The following is a 27415-nucleotide window of genomic DNA, read 5'->3' as shown; positions in this document are numbered from 1 at the left end:
AGGTGCTCAATAAATATAAGCTGAATAAATAATGAATGAATGTATAAATAAGAGGGTAGCTACCTGGCTTTAATTCATCTAGGCATGAGGCCAGCCTCAACCTCCCTTGTAAGTTTTTCCTGCCCCATCCCCTGGAAGCAGCTGAACACATCTCTCCTTTGTTAGCTGAAATTGTATAATACACCTCAATTAACTAACTGGGAGACCAAGGTTCAAAGTCTGGCTCCATCTCTAACCAGTGGTGTGTCGGTGAACCAAAACATTAGTAACAACATTCCCATTATTCTATTAGACTCTTAAAATAGTCTCCAGTGAGGGAGGGGAAGCAGAGCATGTCATTCTACCCCCTGTTCAGAGGAGGAAACTGAGGCCCAGAGAAGTGAAATGATTTGTCCAAATACCCTCCTCCAGATCAGGAGGCGGTCAGGTAAAAAACCTCTACAGGCTGGTTTGGCTCTATGGGTCTTAAACTGCGACATTTCCTCTTGACCACCGCCTGACTGCAAGTAAGTTCCCCGATTGTATTGTCCTTTCTGCTACATCCTTCGTTGTTAACTCCCCTCGGGGCTCCCTTCCCCGAAGTCAGCTGTGCCAAGCTGCGCTAGGGATTTTGGACAGCAGAGGGGGCTGCTTAACCAAACCGGGCTTTCTCCAAATAAGGAAGCGAAAGAAGTATGCTTGCCTGCTGAGATGCAGCCTGACTTCCTCATTCTCACCTGAGTTCTGAGAAGACTCATAGGTCGCAGTAGTACAAAATACTCTAGGGATCTGTAGTACAGAATATAATCCATGAGGAACATGTGCTCTGGTCCTAGCTCTGCCAATAACAATTTGTCACCCCAGGAAAGTCCCTTCATTGAAATGTAAAAAAGTCCTAGCTCAGGGGTTCTCAAACCCTGAGCTGCACATCAGGATCTCCAGGGCTGCTTATTGAAAATACACAATCTGGGGTTCCAAGCCAGACCTACTAAACCAGAATCTTCAGGGGCAGAACCAAGAAATCTATCATTTTACAATTTAAGATCCCGGGATTTTCTAAAGCACAGACATGTTTGGGAACCACTAAACTAGATACATTTGAAGGTTCTTTTTTTCATTCTAAAACTAAAAACTCAAAATTTGTTGATCTCTTTCCCACTTCCATAAAATATGACTGCTTTTACTTCTGGTTTATTGGTAATTGACTGCCTAAAGAACTGTCTTAAGAATGATTTGAAGGCAGGACCATACGGTAGTAATAAAACACGAGCCACAGGTGTGAATACCACATACAATTTTACATTTCTAGTGGCCACTTTAAAAAAGTTAAAAGAGGGGCTTCCCTGGTGGCGCAGTGGTTGAGAGTCTGCCTGCCAATGCAGGGGACATGGGTTCGAGCCCTGGTCTGGGAAGATCCCACATGCCGCAGAGCGACTGGGCCCGTGAGCCACAACTACTGAGCCTGCGCGTCTGGAGCCTGTGCTCCGCAACGAGAGGCCGCGATAGTGAGAGGCCCGCGCACCGCGATGAAGAGTGGCCCCCACTTGCCACAACTAGAGAAAGCCCTCGCAGAGAAGTGAAGACCCAACACAGCCAAAAATAAATAAATTAATTAATTCATTATTTTTTAAAAATGTACTTTAAAAAAAAATTTTTTTTTAAGTTAAAAGAAACAGGTAAAATTAATTTTAATAACATATTTTGTTTAACCCAATACATGCAAAATATCATCATTCCAACTTGTAATCAATATAAAAATTATTGAGATATTTTATATTTTTTCTTTTGTGCTAGGTCTTCATGATCTGGTATGAATTTTACCTATAAAACATATGTCTATTTGGACTAGCCACATTTCAAATGTTTGATGGCTGCATGTGACCAGTGTTTACCAAATTAGACAGGGCTGTGAAGCCACATCAATAGGAGAAAGTGCAATAATCAATTAGAAGCATCCACAACGAGCAGGGAATTGGAGGGGAGGCACTAGTGCCATATAGTTGTCATCACCGGGTAGTGGACACCAAATGGCCTAATTACTAGTTCTCTGAAGATCAGGAAATAAAAAGAAAGATCAAGGGTGACTCGGCCTAGGATTCAATCATGAGGAGGAAACATGATTGAATTCCACACTAGTAATTAGTGGTTAGGAGCACTGTAATTGAGTATAACATTAAAATAAGAAAAAGATTTAACCAAAACAAGTGTAGAATAGACCTAAGCACCAGCACTTGAGAATATATGTTGTATTCTTTCTGTGAAAATAATCTTCCTGACTGTCAGTGTCAATATAACGGGCCTACTGAAGGGCTAATATTGATTGATTTATAAGGAGCATTCACAGCGTGGTTGAATCTCCACTATGAGAAACAGCCAGCTGATACACTGCAGAAGAAGTGGGGGAGGAGGGTATCTATGGCCATGAAAACAATCATGTAATCAGTAATAATAACAGGTCATATTTAAAATTTATGATTTTAAAAAGCACTTTATCCATTCTCATTTGTTCCTCATGACATATGGGACAGGCAGGTGAGATGCATGTCCCCTTTTAGACTGGGGAACTGAGATTCTGAGTGTTTGCCTAAGTCTCACAGCCAGAGAATGAATAGCATAGTTTCTCCACATGAAGCTCTCTGGTCCATATGGGAATTCAACCTCACCTTCATTATCAGCGAGCTCTTTCCAGCTACTTACCTGATGCAGCTATAAATATCGTTAATTCACTTTTCAAAGGCCTTTCCGCTTCTAACAGATTAAGTTCCTGTTAGCCTCCTATCCACCCCCTCCTCTGTGTCTGTGTCTGCATCTCCTCTGCCAGTCTCTAATCATATGTGTCCCTGGAAGGTGTAAATGCCTTTGCCTCGGGCAAGGATGCCTTTTCTAAAGCACCATGTGGAGCCGCTAGCAAGCTTGTAATGTGGGAGCAGCACCTTTCTCTGATGGCTGAGTCCAGATAACAACTTGCAAAGTCACTCAGGAGGCATGGAAGGGTTTCAAGCTTGAAAGTGATGTGATGAGACAGGATGGTGCGTGAGGCAGGTGTGGTCACCTGCCTCACACACCTATATAGCACTAGAGCACTGTTGTTGAAGTGGAAAGAGAGAAACGGAAATAAAAAGAGGAAGAAGAGAATCATATCATCATCATCATCATCATCATCAATATCGGCTCACCTTTCAGCTCTCAGTTTATATCAGTTCCTCGAGTCCAATCTACCTGTGCAACCTACCTAAAGTAGCCATCCCATCACTCTCTATAAGATCATCATCCTTTACTTTCTGCACAGCATCTGTCACTCTCAGATGTTTTTGTTTGTTATTATCTGTCTCCACTCCAGGTTGACTATCGGGTCCATGAAAGCACAAACTCTTTTATTCACTGGTCTTTCCGCAGATAATACAACTACACCTGGCCCTAGTAAACACTCATTAAATATTAGTTTAATGAATTAATGAGGGGCTGAGCTAAGTACTTAACATGGTTTACAGGTTATATCACTGAATCCTCACATTAATCCAAGGAATTACGTCTTATCATCTGCACTTTACAGGTTCCTAATCTAAGTGTGAGATGATAAGAGTTTATAAGCTGCATACTGTAAGGTCACTAGTAATTGTCTAATCCCCAAAACTAAAATCCTTTTCTCAATGAAGCCTTTCCTCATTCATTCCAGCCTTGCTTCAACATTGGAGACTGTCAACCCTAGGTTTCTCCTAGAAAATCCCTTTTGGATTCTACTCATTCCGTCATTCAACAGAAGTTTGTTAAGTACCAATTATGTACCAGTCACTATTCTAAGGGCTGTGTGTGCAAAGTTTTGATGGCCAAGCAGGAATTGGGAAGGGTCCCAATGTGGCGATGCTGCTTTTCTGGATGCTGGATTGCTTTTTCGCTAACCAATGCATCGTTTCTTCTCAACCTCCTCTATTTTTCCTCTATCCCTCAAATGTGAGTGCCCAAGGTCCAGCTGTAGGCCTCTCTCTGTGTACATTTCCACCTGTGATGGTGATTTCAATCTACCATAGCCTCTTAAACAGTCACCTATGTGTAAATGCCTCCTAAATCTATAATCTCTAACATGGACCTTTCTCCTAAACTCCAAATCTGCATCTCTTTTCTACCTGGACATCCCATTACCACCTCATCTCAACTCAACGACCCTAAAATGGAATCTATCCATGTGCCTCACCCTCCCAAACTAGCTTGCATTCCTGGCATCTATTCTATCAGAGAAGTCACAAGAAAGAAACCAAAGGGGCAAACTATCAGTAGGAGTATTGATCTCACAGGATGACAGTCAGATTGGGAGAGTCTGAGGTACAGTGCCCTAGAAATCAGGGCTGTAAGTACAATGGAAACATTTTCAGCTGCACCTAAGGGTCAGCAAAAGGTCTAAAGGCTTCAGTGTAGAAGGTGGGATCAAGGGCTCCTACAAGAATGTTCAAATCCTTGCAATTAAGTCATTATACACTATTTAAAGCTCCCATTGTACTGATTCCACTTCAATCCCCATGCAGGGATGGGCTAGAGTCAATAAGGAAAACCTTTAACCAAATACACTTTCTTCAAAAGTTGCCCAAAGCATTTGAGTTGCAAAAACAAATGGAATATCCTTGGCCTAATGGATCCAGGTGAAAGGAATGCAGAGATTGCATAAGACTTTAGCATAAGAAGTCAACTCAACCCCCATCACCGGTGGAGGAATTCCCTATACTGCAGAAAAGACAAACTGAATTCATTGAGGACAACCGCTAACCAAAAATCAGCACCTGTGTGCTGCACATTCTTTGAGAAAGAATGCCGTGATTGATGAATGATTTCTGCCACGGTGGGGAGGAAGACACAAGGTAATAACAGGATTATTTCACATATTTGCCATCTGGGTGGTCAGATAGTTTTTAGACGTATTCTACTAATCATACTCAACAAACATCAACATTTTCTTTCTGTACAATGCAAAAAAGTAGATTTAATTTTGACCAAACATGTTTTATTTGAATTAAGCTAAGGAATAACTGCTAACAATACCATACTTCTAATGTCAAAGCCGTGAGTTCGGTCCCTGTGGGCAAGACAACTTTGCTCTAGTGAGCAATTCCTAATTTCATCCCTCTTCAAAGTCACATATTTACTTCTAACTACGTTATTCAGTTATGTAAAAACCAAATCAAAATGAAACGCACTGTTGGTATTTAGATGTAAATTCTCCCCAAATTAACCTATAGATTCAGTGCAATCCCAGTCATAAATCCCAGTTTCTTTACAGAAATTGACAGAAGTTGATTTTTAAATCTAAACAGAAATGCAAAGGATAAGCAAAATAATTTTGAAAAAAAAAAACCAAAGTAAGGGAACACACACTACCTGATTTCAGGAGTTATTATAAAGCTATCTTAAAAAGAAAATGTGGTATTAATAAAAAGACATACTTACAGATAAATTGAACAAAACAGAGACTCCAAAAAGAGATCCACACATACAAACTCAATTAACGGATAACAAAAATGTCAAGGCAATTCAAACAGGAAAGGATAATCTTTTCAACAAATGATACAAGGGAATAAACCTCATCCTTCCTTTATACCATACACAAATAATAACTCAAAAGGAATCTTACAGCTAAATGTAAGAACCAAAACTATAAAACTTCAAGAAGAAAACATAGGAGACTTTGGAGTAAACATTTCTTAATTCAGACCCATGAATACATTTCTTAACTCAGACCCATGAATACAATCAAAATGAAAAACTTTTACTCTATAAAAAAAAAAAAATTATTAAGAAAATGAAAAGGCAAGTCCCAGACTGGGAGAAAATATCAGCAAAATAGTTACCTGATGAAGGACTGTAACTAAAAAATATAAAAAACACTCAGAACTCAGTAATAATAGCTTAAAAATGATAACATATGCAAATATTTGAACAGTCATTTCACCAAAATAAAAGACATACAGATATCAAATAAGCGCACAAAAAGGTGCTCATCATTATTAGTAATTAGGGAAATGCAATTTAAACCACAATGGGATATCATTACACAATTCTTAAAATGGCTAAAATTAAAAAGACTGACACTACCAAGTGTTGATAAAGATGTAACTGAAACTTGCATACATTGCTGGTAGAAATGCATAATGGTAGGACAACTTTGAAAAAAATTGGACAGTTTTTTTAAAAAGTCAAATATATACCTACCATAAAATTCAGACATTTCTCTCTCCTAGGTATATACCCAAGAGAAAAGAAAGTATATGTCCAAAGAAAGACTTATATGCAAATGTTCACAGCAGCTTTATTTGTAATAGGCAACTGGAAACAACTCAAATGTCTACCAATATGTGAATGGATAAACAAATTGGAATTCCATACAATGGAATACTACTCAACAATAGAAATGAACAAACTGTTGATACACATGACAACATGGATGGACCTCAAAATAATTAAACTGAGTGAAAGAAATCAGACAAAAAAGACTAATACTGTATGATTCCATTTATACAAAATTCTAGAAAATGTAAAATAAACTATAGTAAAAGAAAGCAGATCAGTGGCTGCTGGGGAATATAGTAGGGGACATAAAGAAACTTCTGAGAAGTATGAATATGTTCATTACATTGATTTCAGTGATGGTTTCACAGGTGTAGGCATATGTCAAACTCATCAAATTGAACACTTTATATATGTGCAATTTATTTTATGGCAATTATACTAAACAAGTTGTTTTTAAAAGCATGAGAAAAGACTAGAAATTTAAATAAAATGTTTAAGAAATTATATTTGATTACAGAAGTACAGACACTATACATTTTCCTTTGCCCTATTTGTATTTTCCAAAATTCTAATATTTATTATTTTTGAAGGTTTTTTCCCTCAAATATACCTTTATATTTGCTCATTATAACAAAGTTAAACAATAAAGGAGTTTAAAAGGCAAAAATCTATTCATCACTCTGACTACCAACATCAAATCCCAATCCCAAATTAACCACCATTAACAATGTGGTGTGAGGCTTTCCAGACTTTTTTTAATGAATGAATTAACATGAATTGTGTGTGTGTGTGTGTGTGTGTGTGTGTACATACACATATAGAGATTTTTTTCCCACTTCTGTGGGAAGTTAGATCATGTAGTTTTAGAGATTACTGAACTAACACTAATTCTTAGAAATGCATGATGCATGATTCTACCAGTTAGAAAAGGGACTTATGACTCAGGTCCATCTCACAGTGAGTCCAGTGGTTCCCTGATTCCACGCCATGTTAAATACAAAATTTCTTGTGCACCCAAACTTATAAATGTGACTGGATCTGGCATAATATTCCTTTTACCCTCACCCATCCAGATTCATTCCCTAACATATTTCCTGGATTTCCATATATAAAAAATATAGAGAGACAAAATCTTCCACAATTTTTGGCACTTATGATCCTTCCCCATGAGTTACACTTTGTACCTGACCTCCTGGTGCCTGCCAAAACTAAGTCTGGGTTAAGTCTACGGGCAATGAGAGTGGTGGGAGGTAGGTATTGAGGAGGATCAGTATTCTACTGTAAAGCTACCACTTCAAGAGAGGCTGTTACAGGTTCTTCAGTCAAGGGAAACTAGACTTCTCCAATATGGAAGGTCACTGCTACTGACCAAAAATGTTCAGCAAAATTTGGAAGTTCAACAAATAACAAATGTTGGCAAGGATATGGAGAATAGGGAACCTTCATACATCGTCAGTGGGAATGTAAATTGCGGAAAACAATATGGAAGTTTCTCAAAAAAACTGAAAATAGAACTACCATATGACCCAACAATTCCACTCCTGGGTATATATCCAAAAAAAACAAAAGTGCTAATTCGAAAAGATACATGTACCCCAATTTTCATAGCAGCATTATTTACAATTGCCAAGATAGGGAAATACCTAAGTGCCCATCCACAGAGGAACCGATAAAGAAGATGTGGTATATATATACAATAGAATACACTCAGCCATAAAAAAGAATGAAATAATGCCATTTGCAGCAACATGGATGGAACTAGAGATTTTCATACTAAGTGAAGTAAGTCAGAAAGAGAAAGACAACCACCATATGATATCACTTATATGTGGAATCTAAAATATGACACAAACGAACTTATCTATGAAACAGAAACAGACTCATAGAGAACAGACTTGTGGTTGTCAAGGGCGAGGAGGGGTGGGTGAAGGAAGGATTGGGAGTTTGGGATTAGCAAATGCAAGCTATTATATATAGAATTGATAAACAACAAGGTCCTACTGTATAGCACAGGGAACTATATTCAATATCCTGTAATAAATCATAATGGAAAATAAAATGAAAAAGAATACATATATGTATATCTACATATAACTGAATCACTTTGCTGTACACCAGAAAGCAACACAACATTGTAAATCAACCATACTTCAAAAAATTTTTTTAAAAATTAAATTTTGCCATTTGCAGCAACATGGACGGACTTAGTGGGCATAATGCTAAGTGAAAGTCAGACAGAGAAAGACAAATACTGTATGATATCACTTATATGTCGAATCTAAAAAATATGACAAACTAATGAGTATAACAAAAAAGAATGAGATTTACAGATATAGAGAACAAACTAGTGGTTACAGTGGGGAGGGAGGAAGGGGTACTATGGGGATGGGGGAGTGGGAGGTAAAAACTATTGGGTGTAAGATAGGCTCAAGGCTATATTGTACAACACGGAATATAGCCAATGTTTTGTAATAACTGTAAGTAGAGTGTAACCTTTAAAATTGTATTTTAAAAATAGTATTGTACCAATATAAAAAAAATTTTTGGAGGTTCAAAGTGCTGAGCTTTACTGGAATCTGCCCATATATCCCCATCTTAATTTTCAGGATCCCACTCCTGCCTACACGAAGCATAAATTTAACATACGAGACCTTGTGAGACTTGTGAACTCCATTTGTGTTGTAATTCAGCCACTCACAGGATTAGACTTAGGGTCTGATTTTCAAAAACCTAACCCCATGGCTACAAAAGATAAGCCTTTTTTTTTTTTTGCAGATAAGTCATAGAAGCTTTGTGTTTCCTTACTTGGCCCTTGAGCTAAGAATTTAAATCCCTGAGCTTATTATTTTCTTTCTCCAAATTCTCTGGTGCCCTTGAAGTAGTTAATCAACTCCAGTCCTTAAATTTTTACTTCCACTACAGTGTTTTATGGTAGCAGCTACTTGGTTATCTTGCCTTCCATAGGCACTTGGCTCCAGGTGACTACAGGTGATCAGTTAAGTAAGTGATTTGCCACTATATACCATATACTATCAGTGTCCCATTTACCACCGGCAACAGGCTCATTTATGCCATAAAATCAAATCCGATCAAACAGCTAATTCCAGATTCCAATATTTATGGTTTGATTTCCTGGAACCATTCCAGTACCAATAACTGTATCAGAGAGGGTTCGGTCAGGGAAGCAAAATCACTCTGAGTATATAAAATAAATACTTTATAAAATAAATACTTTAATATAGAAATCGGATCTTACACAATTGTGAAAGAGAGGGTTCAGTCAGGGAAGCAAAATCATTCTGAGTATATAAAATAAATACTTTATAAAATAAATACTTTGATATAGAAATCGGATCTTACACAATTGTGAAAGAAACTGTGAAAGAAATAAAGGTCAAGTAGGGAAAACCAGATGGTCAGAAGAACCACTAACCTGTTAATCTGAGAAGCCAAGAGCAATCAGCCTCTGAAGTATAACCACAAATAAGGAGCTTGTGGAAAGGTCTATGGAAAGCTGTTGCTTCTGTGTTACTACTGCCTCTGTGGGTCCACAGCCAAGCATCTAGTGCTCGGTCTGGGACCCACAGTTAGGAAGACCTGAGAGCACCAAGGACAAACTGGAACCCTCCCAGCACCTGTCTGTCACCACAACTGACCACAACAACCCTCTGAGAGTAATGGCCACTTCTTCACTTCCACCTGCCCAATCTCACAAAAGCTCCTCTTTTGGCCAACTCTTACCACAGAACCATACAGGGAAGGGAACTCTAGGAAATGATTCCCAGTTAAACCAAGCTGACCCAGCATAATCTAGCACGTATAGTATACTACAACATAGGCGTATCATGCTTTCTTTGTTCCTTTATTGATTATATGTACTTAAGTTGACTCTATTAGCTGTTTAAAAGTGCTCCAATAAATATCCTTGAGTATATATATATATATATATTTTTTTTTTTTAACCAGTATTTTTTTAGATAAATTCTTAGAATTAAAATTGCTGGGTCAAAGGACATATGCATTTCAAGTGTTTATAGATGAGTCCAAATTGTCCTCCAAAATGGTTATGTCAATTTATACCCTTTTCTGCCTTCTTTCCTTGTCCACACTGAATATCATTTGCTAATATGATAGAGAAAAATGGCATCTTGCTTTTTTATATCTTTATATCTTTCATATGTCAAGAGATTTATATTTCTTCTTTGAGTTATGATTATAGTCTTTGCTCTTTTTATACACAGTTAACCTTTTCTTGTTGATTTTAGGAGTTCTTTATCTTTTAATATATTTTAGGTAAATATTTACAAATATTTTCACTCAGCCTGTAGTTTACATTTTAATTTGGTTTATACTGTTTGACTTTTTGTTTTATTTTGTTTTGGTTAGGATCCTATCACTTAATAATGAAAAATGTCAATGTGTGCTTGTGGGCTTCGTGAAAATATGACTCTATCAGTGTAAAAATTCCCCACTTCAAGAAAAACCACAGATGTATAGATCCAATTGATGGCAGGTTAGAAGCAAAGCTGTTCTAAATAAAGCAAAGAATTATAGCTATTCCTCTGCTCTAAACAACCCAACTGTAATTTTGAGAAAGTTCACAGAATCCTAATTCTGAATACAGAAAATCTCTTTGAATATTTAACAAATAATCGCATTAGGTTTCAGAACTCCAATTGGAATTTCTTAGAGCCTATTCGACCAAGGGATATTAAAAATGAGGCACCTGTGCTATCATCACCACCACCGTCCCCTTTTTTCACCCATGGTAGACCGTGCTAATTGGAGCCCAGATGTGTTCTAAAAAGCTTTCTCTATGAAGCATTCAAGGGAGCTGTTACCAATCAGTCAGATAAAATCTGTTTTGCCACTCTGTTTCTAATCTAACCTCCCATTTTTAGAGGAATAAATGAGAGTCCAAGGCAGGGATGTGACTTACACAAGAACATTCAGCAAGTTAGTTGCAAAGCCAGAGCTCAAAGCTAGCCTTCTGCCTCCCAATCTAACACTCCTTCCATGGGACCGCTGTATCTTGCCACCACTAGCGAAAGCCCTTCATGGAGCATTTGGTGAAGACCTTTTCAAAGAATGAATACTACATAAATGGTTAATCACAGCATATGTGTCAATAGTATCCTAATAGCTTTAGAGCTGGGTTAACAGGGGACTAAGCTGGGCAATTAATAATCTATAAGAGGCACTGAAATACAATGACAAATCAAAGAAAGTGGAGACCTTGTCTCACTAAAAGCTCCACATGGAATTGGATGAAACACTGAGGATAAGTTGCTTGCAGAGGGCATAGGGAGCAAGGGTCCCATTAAAGAGCAAGCTCAGTACCAAAAGATCATCTCTAAACTATTGCTCTAGGGACTTCCCTGATGGTCCCGTGGCTAAGACTCTGCGCTCCCAATGTAGGGGGCCCAGGTGCCATCCCTAGAACTAGATCCCACATGCTGCAACTAAGAGTTCAAATGCCACAACTGAAGACCCCGCATGCCCATCCTGCATGCCGCAAAGAAGATGCCGCGGGCCACAATTAAGACCCCGTGCAGCCAAATAAATAAGTAAATATTAAAATAAATAAATAAACTAGTGGTGTAATTAACTTTTGTTTTACAAAGTGGAGCAATAATAAATTGTTGGGGACAAGGAGAGACTAAAGGCTAACAGAAGCTAGCCTCCTCTCTGTCCCTCCCCCATGCATGTTCCACTTCACCTCTGAACTGATCCTGAACAAATATTTAAGGACTGTCAATTTAAAGGATCACCATATTATTGGTCTGCTCTGAGCACCAAATCACTGATCCTCAGGAGGCAGTCCCAGGTCTCCAGCTAACTCTGTTTACCCCTGCCCCCAAACTCTACCCATCCTTGCATCTTAACTACTCTACAAAAGCTTTCCTGATTCCCACCCTGCCCACGGTTATCCGTTTCTCCTTTTGCTTATCATCTGCATCCTGATTAGGCCCTGGGAATGCCCCACTTGTTATCAGCAAGTACCCCTCTATGGAGGGACAACCTGCTTCTTCTTCTCTATCGGGCACAAACTGTGCCTTTTCCTTATTTGTATGCCATGCAGCACCTGGTTGACACAGTCAGTGCTCAAAAAATGTCTGTTGATTAAGTGGCAAAAAGGAAAATTCACAGTGACTCCTGGGCTTGACTTTCAAAGGGTCTGTGGAGACTTTGGAAGCACACAGAGTTCCATTTCCTCAAAGACCTGACTGGGTCCTGTGCCATTTGTGGAAGGGTTCTGCTTGGAGAGGAATGATTTTGAATTGCCTACACTGGTTTTGTTTTTTGACTGACTCCCATTTTATCATAATACTACACATACAGTAGTAATTTGTTTCTATTTGCTCTCATGCCTAAGGCTAGCAACAATTTGTCGTGAGACCCACAATGTAATTTATGTTATCGTGTATCATAAGGGCTGGAATAAGGGAGAGAGATGAGAAAGAAAGAAAAGTGGGGCAGGAATAAGAGGAGGATGAGGCTGCTGGTAATGTGAGTTCACTGATAAATGCAAATCTTTATCTAGAAGAGTGGCTCTTAACTAGGGGGAGACTGTCCCCCCAGGTAGGTTACCACATTAAATATAGTACATCCAGTTAAATTTACACATTCTAAAATTTATTCATTGTTTCTCTGAAATTCAAACTTAACTATGCACCCTGCATTTTTATTTGCTAAATCCGGCAATCCTACCCAGAGGACACGTGGCAATGTCTGGAGGCATTTTTGATTGTCATGACTTAGGGGTTGTTAAAAGATAAAAAGAGGCATATTAAAATTCTTAAGAGTTTATTTGAGCAAAAATCAATTCGTATTGGGCAGTACCAAATGGGAAGTGATTAGGAACCTCCTCCAACAGGAGCTAGGGGCAAGACTTTTAGAGATGAGACCACAGAAGCAATGCAAGGAAAGTATTTGATTGGCTATGGCTTAAGTGGTTGCCCTATTTGGGAAAGCCTAGGTTAGCTGTTTGTGCTTGGTTAGCCTTAGGTTTTGATACCTTAACCTTGGGGCATTTACAGCCTTAGTCGTGGTTGCTTACAGAGACTGCTAAGTAAGGCATTAGAACCACCTCAGTTTAATGGCTTCCTTGTTTAATTAATTTCACAGAGCGCTACTGGCATCTAGTAGGTAGAGGCCTGGGATGCTGCTAAACAGTCCCCCCCATAGCAGAGAATGATCTGGTCCAAGATGTCAACACTGCCACTGCTGAGAAGCCATGACGTAGAAGAATAATTTTCATCCCTAAAAAGTACCTAGTATGGCTAAAATAGCACCATAGGAAAACAGTATGCATATGTATACATAAGCATATATATATATATATATATATATATATATATATATATATATATATATTGTACCCAGAAAACATGTATGCAAAGCTTTTCTAATTTAAATCTACAAGCTGTGATGATCTACGGTTTTATCACAGTAATTTCTCCAATTTCTCCCAGGGGAGATAAGACAAAATTCAGATCACATTTGGGGGAAAAATACTTAGAAATAGTAAGTGATTCTCCAGGATCCCACAGAGCCCCAAGGAAAATAGAACTAAAGCTCACAACTGCTAAACACACTACTCATTCCAATAAAGCCAGCCTCTCTGCACCTCCCCTGTTCAGCTCTCACCATGCTCAGAATAGGGCAATTGCACCGGGTTTTTGCTTCCAAGAGATCAAAAGTTTTCACAACTGATTAGTATCCAAAAAGCAACAGCCTCCTTTAACCTTGAGATGCAAAGAGCCCAAGATTGTCAAGGGATCTGAAGGGCTGGAGGATCTGATTAGTTTCACATGCAAAGTCACAGGATGGTCCTGCCTACTCTCCTCGAGCAGGAAAGCTGTAATAAGACTCCGAGCTTTACAAACTTGGACTAATTGGTCTGTACCCACTCGGCAGAGTTCATTATTGTCATCCCCATTTCATAAAACACAGAAGGTGGGTAGAAATCTTTTTACTCCACCACCACTGGGCACGGGCTTCTTTATTCCCCTCTTCGGATCACTATACATAAACTCCAGGTACCAAAGGTGGGGATTGCTCTGCTAATTATTCATACTAGAGGGAAGGAAAGGTCTAGAATTAAGTCAAATCTCATTGCATGTGCCTCTTAACATTCCACTTGAAGGTGAGTCCTGGCCTCAAAAAGGTTTAAAACAGTTCAGCACTCTTATCTAACAGTTCAGGAAACCAGGGAGGAAATTGCTGTCAATTACAGCCCGGACTTTGGAGCATGAGCTAAATTGATTTTGAAAGACCTGATTGCTGAACCACTTCCCGCGCACTGGCGGCCAGGACTGGAGCCACGGCTGACTTCTCCAGACGTGCCGTGGCAATCGAGATCCAGCCAGGTGGCCAAGTCCATCCTGCAGCCTGTTGTCACAATGGATTTTCCACTCACATATGTGCAGTTACGTCTGCGTGTCTTTTGTCATCACCTCGCTCTCCGAAGGGCAGCATGTCAGCCTCCTCCAGGACCATTTAATGGCTGGAGAATCTTCCATCAGGAGACCCTGCCTGACCAACGAGGTTTATGACAATCCCAGACTCTCTAGGGTTTTCACCTTGATGTTTCCCTTCCTCTGGCGCTGATGAGGCTTTATCTTATGCAAGCTGGCGGCTCGCTTTCTCAAATCGGCCAAAGGATACTGGTGGCAAAGAGTTGCCCAGAGAGAGTGTGGCCAGCCAAAGATGCTGGTGGAACCCTCGCTGGCAGCACTGACTCTGGCTGAACAGCTCGGCACTGGCTCCCTCACCCTTACCTATCAAGAAAAGGCAAGGCTGATAACAGGAGGTCCAGCCCTACAAAGACTTCTGTCCCCCTTACCTCTCGGGGATGCTTTTAACAGTAAGGTGTGGTGGTTAAGAACAGGACTCAAGTTTCTGCCACTTTGCTAACCTCATACAAGTTACTTTTTAACTGCCATTTCCTCATCTATAAATAGGGGATAATGATACTGAGACCACAGAGAGTTGTAGGGAGCAATAAATGAACCATGGGCACATGGCAAGGACTCAATAAATATGACCTTGTATAGTGGTGGTGGTGGTGTGGGCTTCCCCTGTCAATCAAAGTCATAGGCAAATTTAAGCCTCAGGCCCACTCCATGACACCCACGAAAATCCATCAATCATGGAAAGAACAAACAAACTCCAAGTGGCCTCATTTTCTTGTTAGCCTGTTGCACTCTAAAACCACTCTCTATCCCCACCCAGTCCCAGTGCCCTACTCCTGCCCTGTTTTTAACAGAAATCTACACCACCCTTTGACCTTCACTCAGACAGCCCTTTCACATGCACCCTGGCACACATTAAAATCCTGCTGCCCATTCCATCAAAACTCCTGCTGTCTCCATCGCTCTAGTCTCCTCCAGCATCACAGCATACACACTGGGCTGGCCCTGGGCACTGGCAGGTCACACCACTACCTTCAAAGGGTGACTTGAGGAATGTCAGGAGGCCATGCTTGTCCAAGGACCTCCCCCCAGTGGTCAGTCTCAGAGCCTTCCTTTTTTTCTTACTGGCCTAAAAGGCCCAGTGTGAAACTTCTAGTTTAGACAACATCAAGTAACCCATGAGCTACTGTAGAGATGTTCATTTATTACATGAGAGGTGAAGGAAAGCCACTTCTCTTACTAGGTACCCAGTAAGTCATTAGTTCACCAAAAGTGATCAGATTAGTGCATTGAAAAGAGAGCAGACTGAGAGAGCTGGGCCACAGATGGGGAAGTTTTGCTGGGATCATTGGGGAAAACATTTTACTGTATGAAGAACAGGCAGCTCTGGGGACCATAATTATTGGGGGAAGAATGAGGGCTTGATATCTAGGAACTTAGAAGGTAAGAGGCCCAAGACTGTAGGGCAGAGATATAGGAAAGGTCAACCTCTCCCACTTCCTGTCCTGTAGCCTGAGTCCTGCCTCCCTGAACCAGAAGGCAACAGCTGACTGGCTAGATATGCATGTTCATGAACCCATGCTGCTGCAGACAGAAAGGCATGAATATTTTAAATCTACATTTTCTGTTTCTGTCAGGAGCTTGAGAAACTTTTGCAATCAAATTGTGGAAGGCAGGAAATCTGAGGGTAGAAGCCATTACCTTCTTGGGCTTAAAGAACAATAAACTTTTTCACCTACAGGGTCTGTTGGGTAACTCATATCAAAAGAAAGGGGTAGCACAGGGAACTCTACTCAATACTCTATAATGGCCTATATGGGAAAAGAATCTAAAAAAGAGTGGATATATGTATATGTATAACAGATTCACTTTGTTGTACATCTGAAACTAACACAACATTGTAAATCAACTATACCCCAATAAAAATTAAAAAGAGGGGCTTCCGTGGTGGCACAGTGGTTAAGAATCCGCCTGCCAATGCAGGAGACACGGGTTCGAGCCCTGGTCCAGGAAGATCCCACATGCCACGGAGCAATTAAGCCCGTGCGCCACAACTACTGAGCCCGTGCGCCACAACTACTGAAGCCCGTGCGCCTAGAGCCCGTGCTCTGCAACAAGAGAAGCCACAGCAATAAGCCTGTGCACCACAACGAAGAGAAGCCCCCACTCGCCGCAACTAGAGAAAAGCCTGTGTGCTGCAACAAAGACCCAATGCAGCCAAAAATAAATAAAATTAAATAAATTAATTTTTAAAAAATTAAAAAGAAAGGAAGGGAGGGAGGGAGGGAGGAAGGAAGGAAGGAAGGAAGGAGGGAAGGAAGGAAGGGGTAGCGAGGAACTCCGCGCTTCCACTGCAGGAGGCGCAGGTAATATCCCTGTTCGGAGAACTAAGATCCCACCTGCATGCCGTGCAGCGCAAAGAAAGGGGCAGGGGAGGGTGCTCCATGTGGGGCTTTTATCATGTCCTTGTAGTGGGTCACTTTATATGGGAAAAGAATCCAAGGGTAGAAAAAGCAATAATAAATGCAGCTGAGAATAGCACATATTGTAAAGTATCTCAATTTGTAAAGTCATTACTTTAGGTGACCTGAAACACTTGAAGTATCAAATGTAATTTTTTAAAATTAATTAATTAATTTATTTTTGGCTGTGTTGGGTCTTCGTTTCTGTGCGAGGGCTTTCTCTAGTTGTGGCAAGTGGGGGCCACTCTTCATCGCAGTGCGCGGGCCTTTCACTATCACGGCCTCTCTTGTTGCGGAGCACAGGCTCCAGACGCGCAGGCTCAGTAGTTGTGGCTCACGGGCCTAGTTGCTCCGCGGCATGTGGGATCTTCCCAGACCAGGGCTCGAACCCGTGTCCCCTGCATTAGCAGGCAGATTCTCAACCACTGCGCCACCAGGGAGGCCCCAAACGTAATTTTTTTGACTTCTATAGATGCCATTAACATTTGGCATCTAACTCCCTGATGTCTGCACACCTAAAACTAAAGAGGAAAAAAAAGTAGGCAGACACAGTAGGGTAAAAACTCTCCGCGCACCACCCCAAATCTCAGTGATTTGAGAGATAAAGGTTTATTTCTCATTCCCATCAGAGTCCAGTGTGGAATGCAGTTCCTCAAGCACCCAGATCCTTCCAGTGAATTCTCTCTTTGGAGCTGGTCAAGAAGGGAGAAGGAGAGAGCCCAAAGAAGGCTTCCTTGTGCTTAACCGGCTCAGCCCAGAGGTGACTTACATTACTTGAGCTTATATTACATTGGTGGGAACTAGTCACATGGCCCAGACTTAATACAAGGAGCTGGAGAAACATAGTCCAATATATGTGCCCAGGCAGAAGAGAAAACGGATTGGCAAGCACCTAGTCTCTACCATAGCAAGTGACATTAATTTTAGCATCTAGTCAGTTTCACATTTGGTTTTCCCTTCATTAGCACAATATATAGTGCAGATTATGGTTGGGTTGAGCAAGATTCTAATTCAAAGTAGTCAGAGGAATCATCTTTCCCTAGATTGCCACATCCTTGGCAGGTTTGCTGTCACTTCCTATTTCCTGACCATAACAGACATAGCTCATTAATCATGACATTCTTCCCTATAACTCTAGTCACAGCCCCACAATCCTTCTCAGTACAGAACTACAGATATTCAGGACCAATGGATCAGAGGCAGCATGCAATACAAAACCTATTTTCATCAAGAATCATTGGATTCTTTCCACCCTTTACATTTTATAGATGAAGGAACTGAAACTTAGGGAAGTAAAATAACTTCATTCACTGACAAAGTTCTCTTTTGGCCCTACTATATATTAGACATGCTAAGTTTAAACAATACTCCTTCCAACAAGATACAGGCCTGCCTCCAGGAACTTAAAGGACAGTGGGAAGTCAGATGAGAGGAGGGTAATTACAATACAGTGTGACAAGTACTACAAAAGAGGTAAGGGCAGGATGCTATGGGAGAACGTGACTGACATCTAACCTGCTCTTGATGAGGGTTAGGCAAATCTTGCTAGAGGACGAGCCATCTACGCTAATCATAAAAATGAACAGACTTTAGCCAAGCAAAGGGTGAAGCTGAAGGATAAGAACATTTCAGGCAGAGGAACCAGCCTGTGCAAAGATCAAAAGGTAAAAATCAGGATGGCAATATATAGAAAACTGCAAGAAATTTAGCCTGACTGGACCCCACAATACAGAGAGATGAAATTAAGGGTGTATCAATTAGCTGCTGCTGTGTAACAAACCACCCAAAACTTAGTGGCTTAAAATAATAACATCATTATTATTGCTCATGAGTCTGTAGTTCAGCTGAGCTGTTCTTCTGGTCTTGGCTGGCTCATTCATGTATCAGCAGACAGCTGAGAGCTGGGCAGGTAGTCTCTCTCTCGCATGTCTGGGCATTAGCTAGCTATAGACTGGTTTAGGATAGCCCTGGCTGTGACAGCTGGGCTGTCCTCCAAATAGTCTCTCATCCCCCTGCAGGCTAGCCTGACCTTGTCCACATGGCAGTGGCAGGATTCCAGAAGAAAGAGCAAAAGCACTCCAAGCCTCTGATGCCTGGGCTCAGAAATAACACAGTGCCACTTCCAGTGTATTCAGTAAGACAAAGTGACAAGGACAACTCAGAGTCAAGAGGTGAGACAACAGACTCTACCTCTTGATGAGAGAAGCTACACAATCTTTTTGCAAAGCATGTACACACAGGGAGGAAGAATTTAATCTATTTTTTAAAAAGTCAACCTGCCACAGAGGGAGAGCAGTGGCAAGAGGTAAACCTGCAAAGACAGACAGGTCCAAGACATAAAAAGTCTTGTTTTCCAAACTCAGGTGTTCAGAGAGGCAATGGAGAAACAGGGAAGAGCAGCATGTTCAGATGTGAACTCTAGAAAGGTGTTACTTTAACCCAAAAGATAGTTGATGAAGGCCTGGATCATGGCAGGAGAGACAGATTGCACAGTGATTAGATTCAAGAGATAACTACAGATACTACCTGTTGTGGGCGTGGAAAAGAGGGAAGCACCTAAGGTTTTATAGCTGGTGAGTAGAAGAGCTAAGATTAAAGCCAGGCCTTCTACCTCCCAATCTCATGTTACTGCCATTCTTCCCATGAGTACAGTATTTTAATTAAGTTCATGGATTTTCCCATCCCTCCCCTACCAGTTACAGTGTTTCCTTGGCTGCTTTCTGAATCCATTACCAGGAAACAGAGGCACCAAGGCCATTCTAAGAAGTAAACCTCATTGAGATATGAAGCCCTGCTTATCAGAGCTAACTATCAGCGGTAGAAAGCCTTTAGAGATAGGGAAATAACAATAGACCCTAATAACAAAGGGTGTCCACCTGGTGTGGCCTGGAAAATCATTAACCATTGTTAAAGAAATCCTGCTTATTGCTTACCCAGGAGCATGCTTCTCAAAGTTGCTTATGTGATAAGCAGCTCAGTTGCAAATCAACACCTGTCATTAGGAGCATTCACCCTTTTGACTTTCAATTTAGGACTCATATTTGAAACCATTTTGTTTTTCTCTGCCTACAGCATCTCAGTCCTTTGGCCTGTCTCTCCCAGTCAGCAGTCTGCAGGCCTCAGTTCAATTTTAACTGCTGTAAAGAATGGCTTCTTTAGAGAGAGCTCCTCACAAGTGAATCCCATGCATGTCAAATCAATATTGCCCATATTTTGTCTGATCTTTGCAAACATACCCTCCAAACCTGATGAAATCTACCTAATTGATTTTGTACGTCATGGTGACAAACAGAAACTACTTCTGTTTATTTATAGTGGATAATTGCCCATACACTGCACTTTTCTAGCAAGGGGCTCAAATAAGTTTTTGAATCTTCTTTCATTTAATATTACACCTTGACAGGTATGAGTCAGCTGTCATTATTCCTTTCTTTTTTTCAGGTCCATTGTGACAGCTGATCTCCAAAGATGGTCTCAGTAATTCTGCCCACCCTTTATATTGCACACCCTTTTTCAGCAATTCCCACCAAGAAGTGGAATCTGTTTCCCCACCTCCTGAATCTGATTTGGCCTCATCACTCACATGAACCAACAGAATATGGCATGAGTGACACTGGGCAACTCAATTAGCCTTGCAGCTTCTGGTGTGGCTCTCCTGGAGCTGCTGCCATGTTAATTAATGGGAGCCTGCCAAGCTAGCCAGCTAGCCAGCTGGAGGATTGAGCAAGAGAATGTGTACTAAGTCCCCAGCACATAGTAGGTATTCCAGTACATGTGAGTTTCTTGCCTCATTTTCTATAGTAATCAGTTCCTATCTAGGTAAGGCTTGAATTAAACTAGTAATTTCTGCTCATTTCTTTTTAAGAGTAGGAGAATGGTTTTTCCCTCCTTCTTGTTCAGAAATGTACTAAGAACCTGGTGTGATCGTGGCCAGTTGAAGCGTGTCAAATATGATTACCATCTGAAGGACAACAGCAGGGTTCTTCAGAAACCCTCTGCCCCTTACTGAGAGAAAGGGTTCACTTTGTAATATGTTCTCAAGCAATGAGCACAGAGAGGACTTTGAGTTCTGAATACTAAGTATAGTTCAAAAATCCAACTCATTGGAAAGGAAAAAGGAGAATCACAGGTTTTACAACAAAGTCACTCTTCAGGTTCTCGGAATCAGTTTAAAAGACCAATTTTACTGTTTGCCTGCCAAACCTGAGTATTTTCGTCCTATGGCTGCTAACTGCATAGGTCTCCATGGGTCCCCAAGGCCTCAGAGACTGGGCTGCTGTAGCAGGAAAAACCAGTCAAACTGGTGGAGGGCAGTGCAGCAGGTGGCAACTTACTCCTTCCTTGGAGTCCTTTGAGGTTTACAAGGAGAAAGGGGTGTGGGAGGTGGGTGGTGGCAGTGGTGAGGGTAGTGTGACATTTTCTTGCCAAGACTGTGTGACAGCAGCAGTGGCAGAGCTGATAACAGTCCAAAATCTGGAGAGTCATTAATAGAAAAAAACACAGTGCCTGCTAAAACCTCCTGACCACCAGCAGGAAATACAATCAACCAGGGTCTGTGGTCTTTCAAAAGCACCCATCCAAGACTCCAATGCACGCTCTTCCATTCTCGGAGGCTGTGCCCATATATAGCGTGCTGTGGGTGCTAGGGACTGAGAACAGAGAAGGGAGGAAGTGAGAAAGTCAATAAGCCCCACAATCAGGTGGGGAAGGTTACTCCTATGCCAGTTTTCTTTGGCATATGAGTTGATGCTTGCCAATACTTGCAATGAATTGAAGCCTGTATGAAAGTTATTTTAGTGAGTAGAAATCGTGACTCAATACTCCCGATTTGAGCAATGTCACATTTTTTTAAAGAATAAATTTATTTATTTATTTATTTATGGCTGCGTTGGATCTTTGTGGCTACATGAGGGCTTTCTCTAGTTGCAGTGAGCAGGGGCTACTCTTTGTTGCGGTGCGCAGGCTTCTCACTGCGGTGGCTTCTCGTTGCTGAGCACAGGCTCTAGGTGCGCAGGCTTCAGCAGTTGCGGCACGTGGGCTCAGCAGTTGTGGCTCGCAGGCTCTAGAGCACAGGTTCAGTAGTTGTGGCGCACGGGCTTAGTTGCTCCATGGCATGTGGGATCTTCCTGGACCAGGGCTTGAACCCATGTCCCCTGCGTTGGCAGGCGGATTCTTAACCACTATGCCACCAGGGAAGTCCCAATGTCACATATTTTTATTTTTATAAACCATACAAAATCCACCTTCATGTCCCAGACGACACGGTCAGTGAGAAGATGACATCTGTCATCAGTCATTTTTGTGGCTTCTCCTCTCTGTCTTGGTTTGTATCGGAGCACGGGTGTGGTGCACTTCGGGGAAAAATGGAGGTAAGAGCTCTGGTCAGTCCCTGCTGGTCACTGTCATCACCACTGTGCCTTCTAATATGTGTGTGAGGGTTGAGAGCTGCTCCCTCCATTTGTTGGTACTAGCCACTCTGTGTGCTCGCTCCTTCAGCCTTCCTCTCCTTAAGTCCCTAGGCCACAGGGGCTGAGACATTCTTCCCAAGAGCACAGCAGCTACACAACCACCTGCTGGCCAAGGGCCTGTGATTTTTGAAGGGTTTTGTACAAGAGGCAGCCCAGATTTCAGACACCCTACACAGGAGTCTACAACCCCCATCCCGCCCCCGTCTTCAGGACAGAACTTCAGCACAGCCCTCTCATCTGGAAAATAAACAAGGTGGTCAATGCACCCGTGGACCAGGAACCTGAAACTCAAGGCTGCCTGCCCTTCCTCAGATGTGAATGGAAAATCTACCTCCTCATTCTTTGGCTCTGAGTCCACCACAATGAATAAAACAAAGCATAAACTAAGTAATTATTAATGACGGCCTCCCTGATGCTGAACCATGGTCATTTCTCTGTCTTTCCACTGTTGATAAATAACAGTAAACCTTTCCTGATAGACGTAGAAATGCAAAGTCACTTACACAACTTGTCCATGCTTTCTCTGTCCAACCTACTGTGGTCTCTAAGACAGTCAATTCCCAGGGAGTCATCACCAATTGTTTACTTTTCAGTATAATTACAATATCATGCACAGCTAGGCAGTTATGTATAATGATCCCTTCTAATAATAATTATCATCATCATCATTATCATTATCATATATTATCATTTATTGGGAGATTATTTTGTAATAAGCACTATGTCAAGAGATATACTTGCATTACCTTATTTTATCCTCGGAACAACCCATAGAAGCAGGCATTATTATCCCCATTTTCCAGCTGTGAAAATCAAAGCTCAGAAAGATTAAATTGCCCATGACCACCGGCTAATACATACAAGAAGTGAGGTCAAGGATACATTGTCTGACTTGAGAGCCCAAGCTTTGAACCTCTAGGATACGTAGTCTCCCTACCACATACAGGATATGCCTAAGCGTGGCTTACTAAGCCCCCGCCCGCCTCTCCAGACTTTTGTACAGCCACACATTTCAGGTCCAGCAAAGAACATACAACTCCCTGAACACAACCTGCTGTTTTACACCTTGGAGCCTCAGTTTCTATGCATCACTCTGCTAGGATCACCTGCTCCCCACCGCTTTTGCTCATTCATCTCACACAAATCAGCTGAGACATAAGTTCCCCAGGAAACTTTCCCCAGGCTGGGTTTGTGTCCTCACTCTGTTGTCCCCTAGCACTCTAGGCATTCTTCTGTCATTGTCCTTACCACATCATATTGTAGTATTATATTTCCTGTTTATTTATCTGTCCTACTAGACTTTGAGCTCCTTCAAAAACAGGAGTTATGTAATATATGTTTTTATATAATATACAGTCATATATAATTTATATAATATATATTATATTATATATAATATATGAGTCCCTTGAGCCCACTGTTAACTAAAGCACAGATGAAATGACAAGGTAGCTGTGTCAAAATACTAAAGCGTATCTGTATATCAATCAGGCAAATGGTATTTATATATATAAATATATACATATATACATATGTCCTGTTATATACATTAACGTTATATTTTATGATACATTTGTATTTTATATATATTTTTAATCTCCAACACTTCATACATTCCCTATTGTGTATCAGATACTCAATAAATATTTGCTGACTTGTACTTCCAACAATGTTAAGTGAGTTTCCCATGCTTATCTAAAAGTATTACCCACAGCTTTGAAACAATGTTAAAAATGACCACCATTTAATTCAACCAGTATTTATCACAGTCACTAAAAGAGCACAAAGAGACCTTGGCGAAAATTTAGTTCACAATGGCATATAGATGAAAGACTCTGTCTGGAATGGGAAGCAAGGAGCTGCGTTCAAGTCCCTCTTAGCTACTTTCCAGCTCACACACTCGTGACCTCCCTGAGCTTTGGTTGGCTCATCTGTGGAACAGGGGGAATCGTACCTTATCTACCATGAATGGTTGGTGTGAGGATCAATTAGAATATTTATGAATACTGAAAACATTATATAATTAAATAGCTTTGTTTTGTTTTTGCTTTGCGTAGAGCCTGGGACATAGTAAATGTCCAATAGTTGCCAATAAAATGAATTAATGATTAAACTCTTCATTCTCTGGTTAAGATATCAGAGGTCAGATTAAATAACTTGCTTAAGTTTCCCCCTGAACTATAAGCTCACAGAAAGCAAGACATTTTTTTATCCCCAGCACCTAACACAGTACCTGGCCCATGGTAGATGCTCCATGCGTTTGTGGAAGGAAGAAAGGGAGGGAAGAAAGGAGGAACATCATATAGCTGGGAGTGACTGAAAAAAGGCCCTTGCGCCTGATTATGGCATTAGGTACTCTAGGTCAGCGGTTCTCAAAGTGTGGTCCTGAGAAACAGCAGCACCAGCACCAAGCGGAAACTTGTTAGAAATGCTCAGACTTCATCCTAGACCTTTTGAATCAGAATCTCTGGGGGTGAGTCCCTGCAATCTAGGTTTTAACAAGACCTCCAGGAAATTCTGATGTGTGCCAAAGTTAGACATCATGGCTGGAGGAGAAACTCTTCATCATCCGCTTATATCTGACACTAAATGGACAGAAAAGGGTGAATGTATTTATGGCTTTTAAATAATGTATTCAAAAACCCTAATGCATATTATTTTCATTGTCATTTCCCTCTGACTTGATATATTTATAATACAAGGGGGGTACATTGCTGGAAAGACTGCATCAATAATGCAATATGTTTTTGGTTAAAAATAACATTTACTGAATTGTTTTCTAAGTATAGAAGACTACATGATCATTGCTAATAATATGGATAATACTGAAAATTGTAATGACACTTACATAGTATTACTATATACCAAGCACTATTCTTTTTTTTTTTTTTTTTTTTTTTGGTTTATTTTTGGCTGTGCTGGGTCTTCGTTGCTGCTTGAGGGCTTCTCGTTGCAGTGGCTTCTCTTGTTGTGCAGCATGGGCTCTAGGCACATGGGCTTCAGTAGTTGCAGCACGTGGGCTCAGTAGCTGCGGCACACAGGCTTCAGTAGTTATGGCGCACGGGCTTAGTTGCTCCGCGGCATGTGGGATCTTCTCGGACCAGGGCTCGAACCCGCGTGCCCTTGCATTGGCAGGCGGATTTTTAACCGCTGCGCCACCAGGGAAGTTCCCCAAGCACTATTCTAAGCAGTTTTCCTATCTTAAATAACTTATTACTCAAAATAATCCCATGAGGCAGGTATAGTTTTTATCATCCTCATTTTACAGAGGGAAAATTGAAGCATGTAGAGATTATGTAACTTGCCAAACAAAGGTCACATGGCTGGTAGAGTCAGGATTTATATTCATGCGGTCTAGCTCCAAAATTCTTGAGATTAACCATGTTATACCATAAATCACCCATAATTTAGAGATAATCACTGATTATTAATATTTACAGAGAATTCAGAATTTTCCTTGAGGTTGGTAAAATATATACATATATAAACATATATAAATATACACACATATCTGTGCATTTACATGTGTATATAATATATTGATAAACATATTTATTTGTTTATAATTTATTTATTTACATGTAACTAATCTTAATAGTTTTTACATTTTTAACTTATTTTTATATTTTTTACAAATACATTTATTTACAATTTAAAAAATAAAACTGGGTCATACGCTGCTATAACCTAATTATTTTATTTAATAATATATTGTATACACATTCCAATATTACTACAACTCTACAATAATTGTAATGGCTGTACTGAATTGTCTTCTAATTTATTTAATCAGTTCTCTATAGTGAACAATCAGATCATATCCAGTGTTTTGTATGGTAACACAGTAATGAACATCTCTGAACTTAAAGTGTGACAATCGTGCACTTCAGTTTTGAATCTCTGAATCACTCTTTTTATTTATTTATTTATTTAATTTTATTTATTTTTGGCTGTGTCGGGTCTTAGTTGCGGAATCTTCGTTGTGGCATGGAGGCTTCTCTCTAGTTGAGGCGTATGGGCTCAGTAGTTGTAGTGCGCGGGCTTAGCTGCCCCTTGGCATGTGGGATCTTAGTTCCTGGACCAGGGATTGAACCCGTGTCCCCTGCATTGGAAGGCAGATTCTTTACCACTGGATTCAGGGAAGTCCCTGAATCACTCTTAAACATGGGCCCACATAAATAAAGAAAAACAACTCTCTCCAAACAGTACATACAGTCCATGAACTTTCTCACTTTAATACTTTATGACAGCAAAATCTAATTATGCCCCACTGCCCAGCAGCAAGACTATCTAATAATTGTACATGTCATTTAAAAATACTCTGAGTGACAATTTTATTAGCTTTATATTAAGGAAACCACGGGCACTATCTTCAGAGATTCAGAGATGCAGTAAAGGAAGAACTGAATAGCAATAAAAGGTCAAAATATTTATGAAGGAAAATAAAAGCTCTCCTTGTATCTAGATTCATCCCAAAGGCTAGACAGTGTCTAGAACATAGCAAATGTTTTGTGAATGAGTATCCATCTAATACCAGTAAATAGATGAAAACATGAGAGAAACTAGAGAAAAGGAGAAAACAGGCCCTTTATCCAGACTTTTCTGAAAAAGGCTATTCATCCCATGGTGGCAAATAATTTGGATATGATTCATACACCAACACTAGAGAGAAATATAAATAGCAAAGTGATTCATTTACATACCACCACATTCCTGGTGCAGACTTCTAGGGCCTCGATGTGTTTGGATTTGGCCTGAGGTTTCTCAAATCCAAACTCCCAAGGAACTTGAGGGAAACCAAAATATTTAAGCC

Source organism: Balaenoptera acutorostrata, chromosome 2 (genome assembly GCF_949987535.1).
Source record: "Balaenoptera acutorostrata chromosome 2, mBalAcu1.1, whole genome shotgun sequence".
Classification (NCBI taxonomy): Eukaryota; Metazoa; Chordata; class Mammalia; order Artiodactyla; family Balaenopteridae; genus Balaenoptera; species Balaenoptera acutorostrata.
This window is presented reverse-complemented; position numbering follows the sequence as displayed.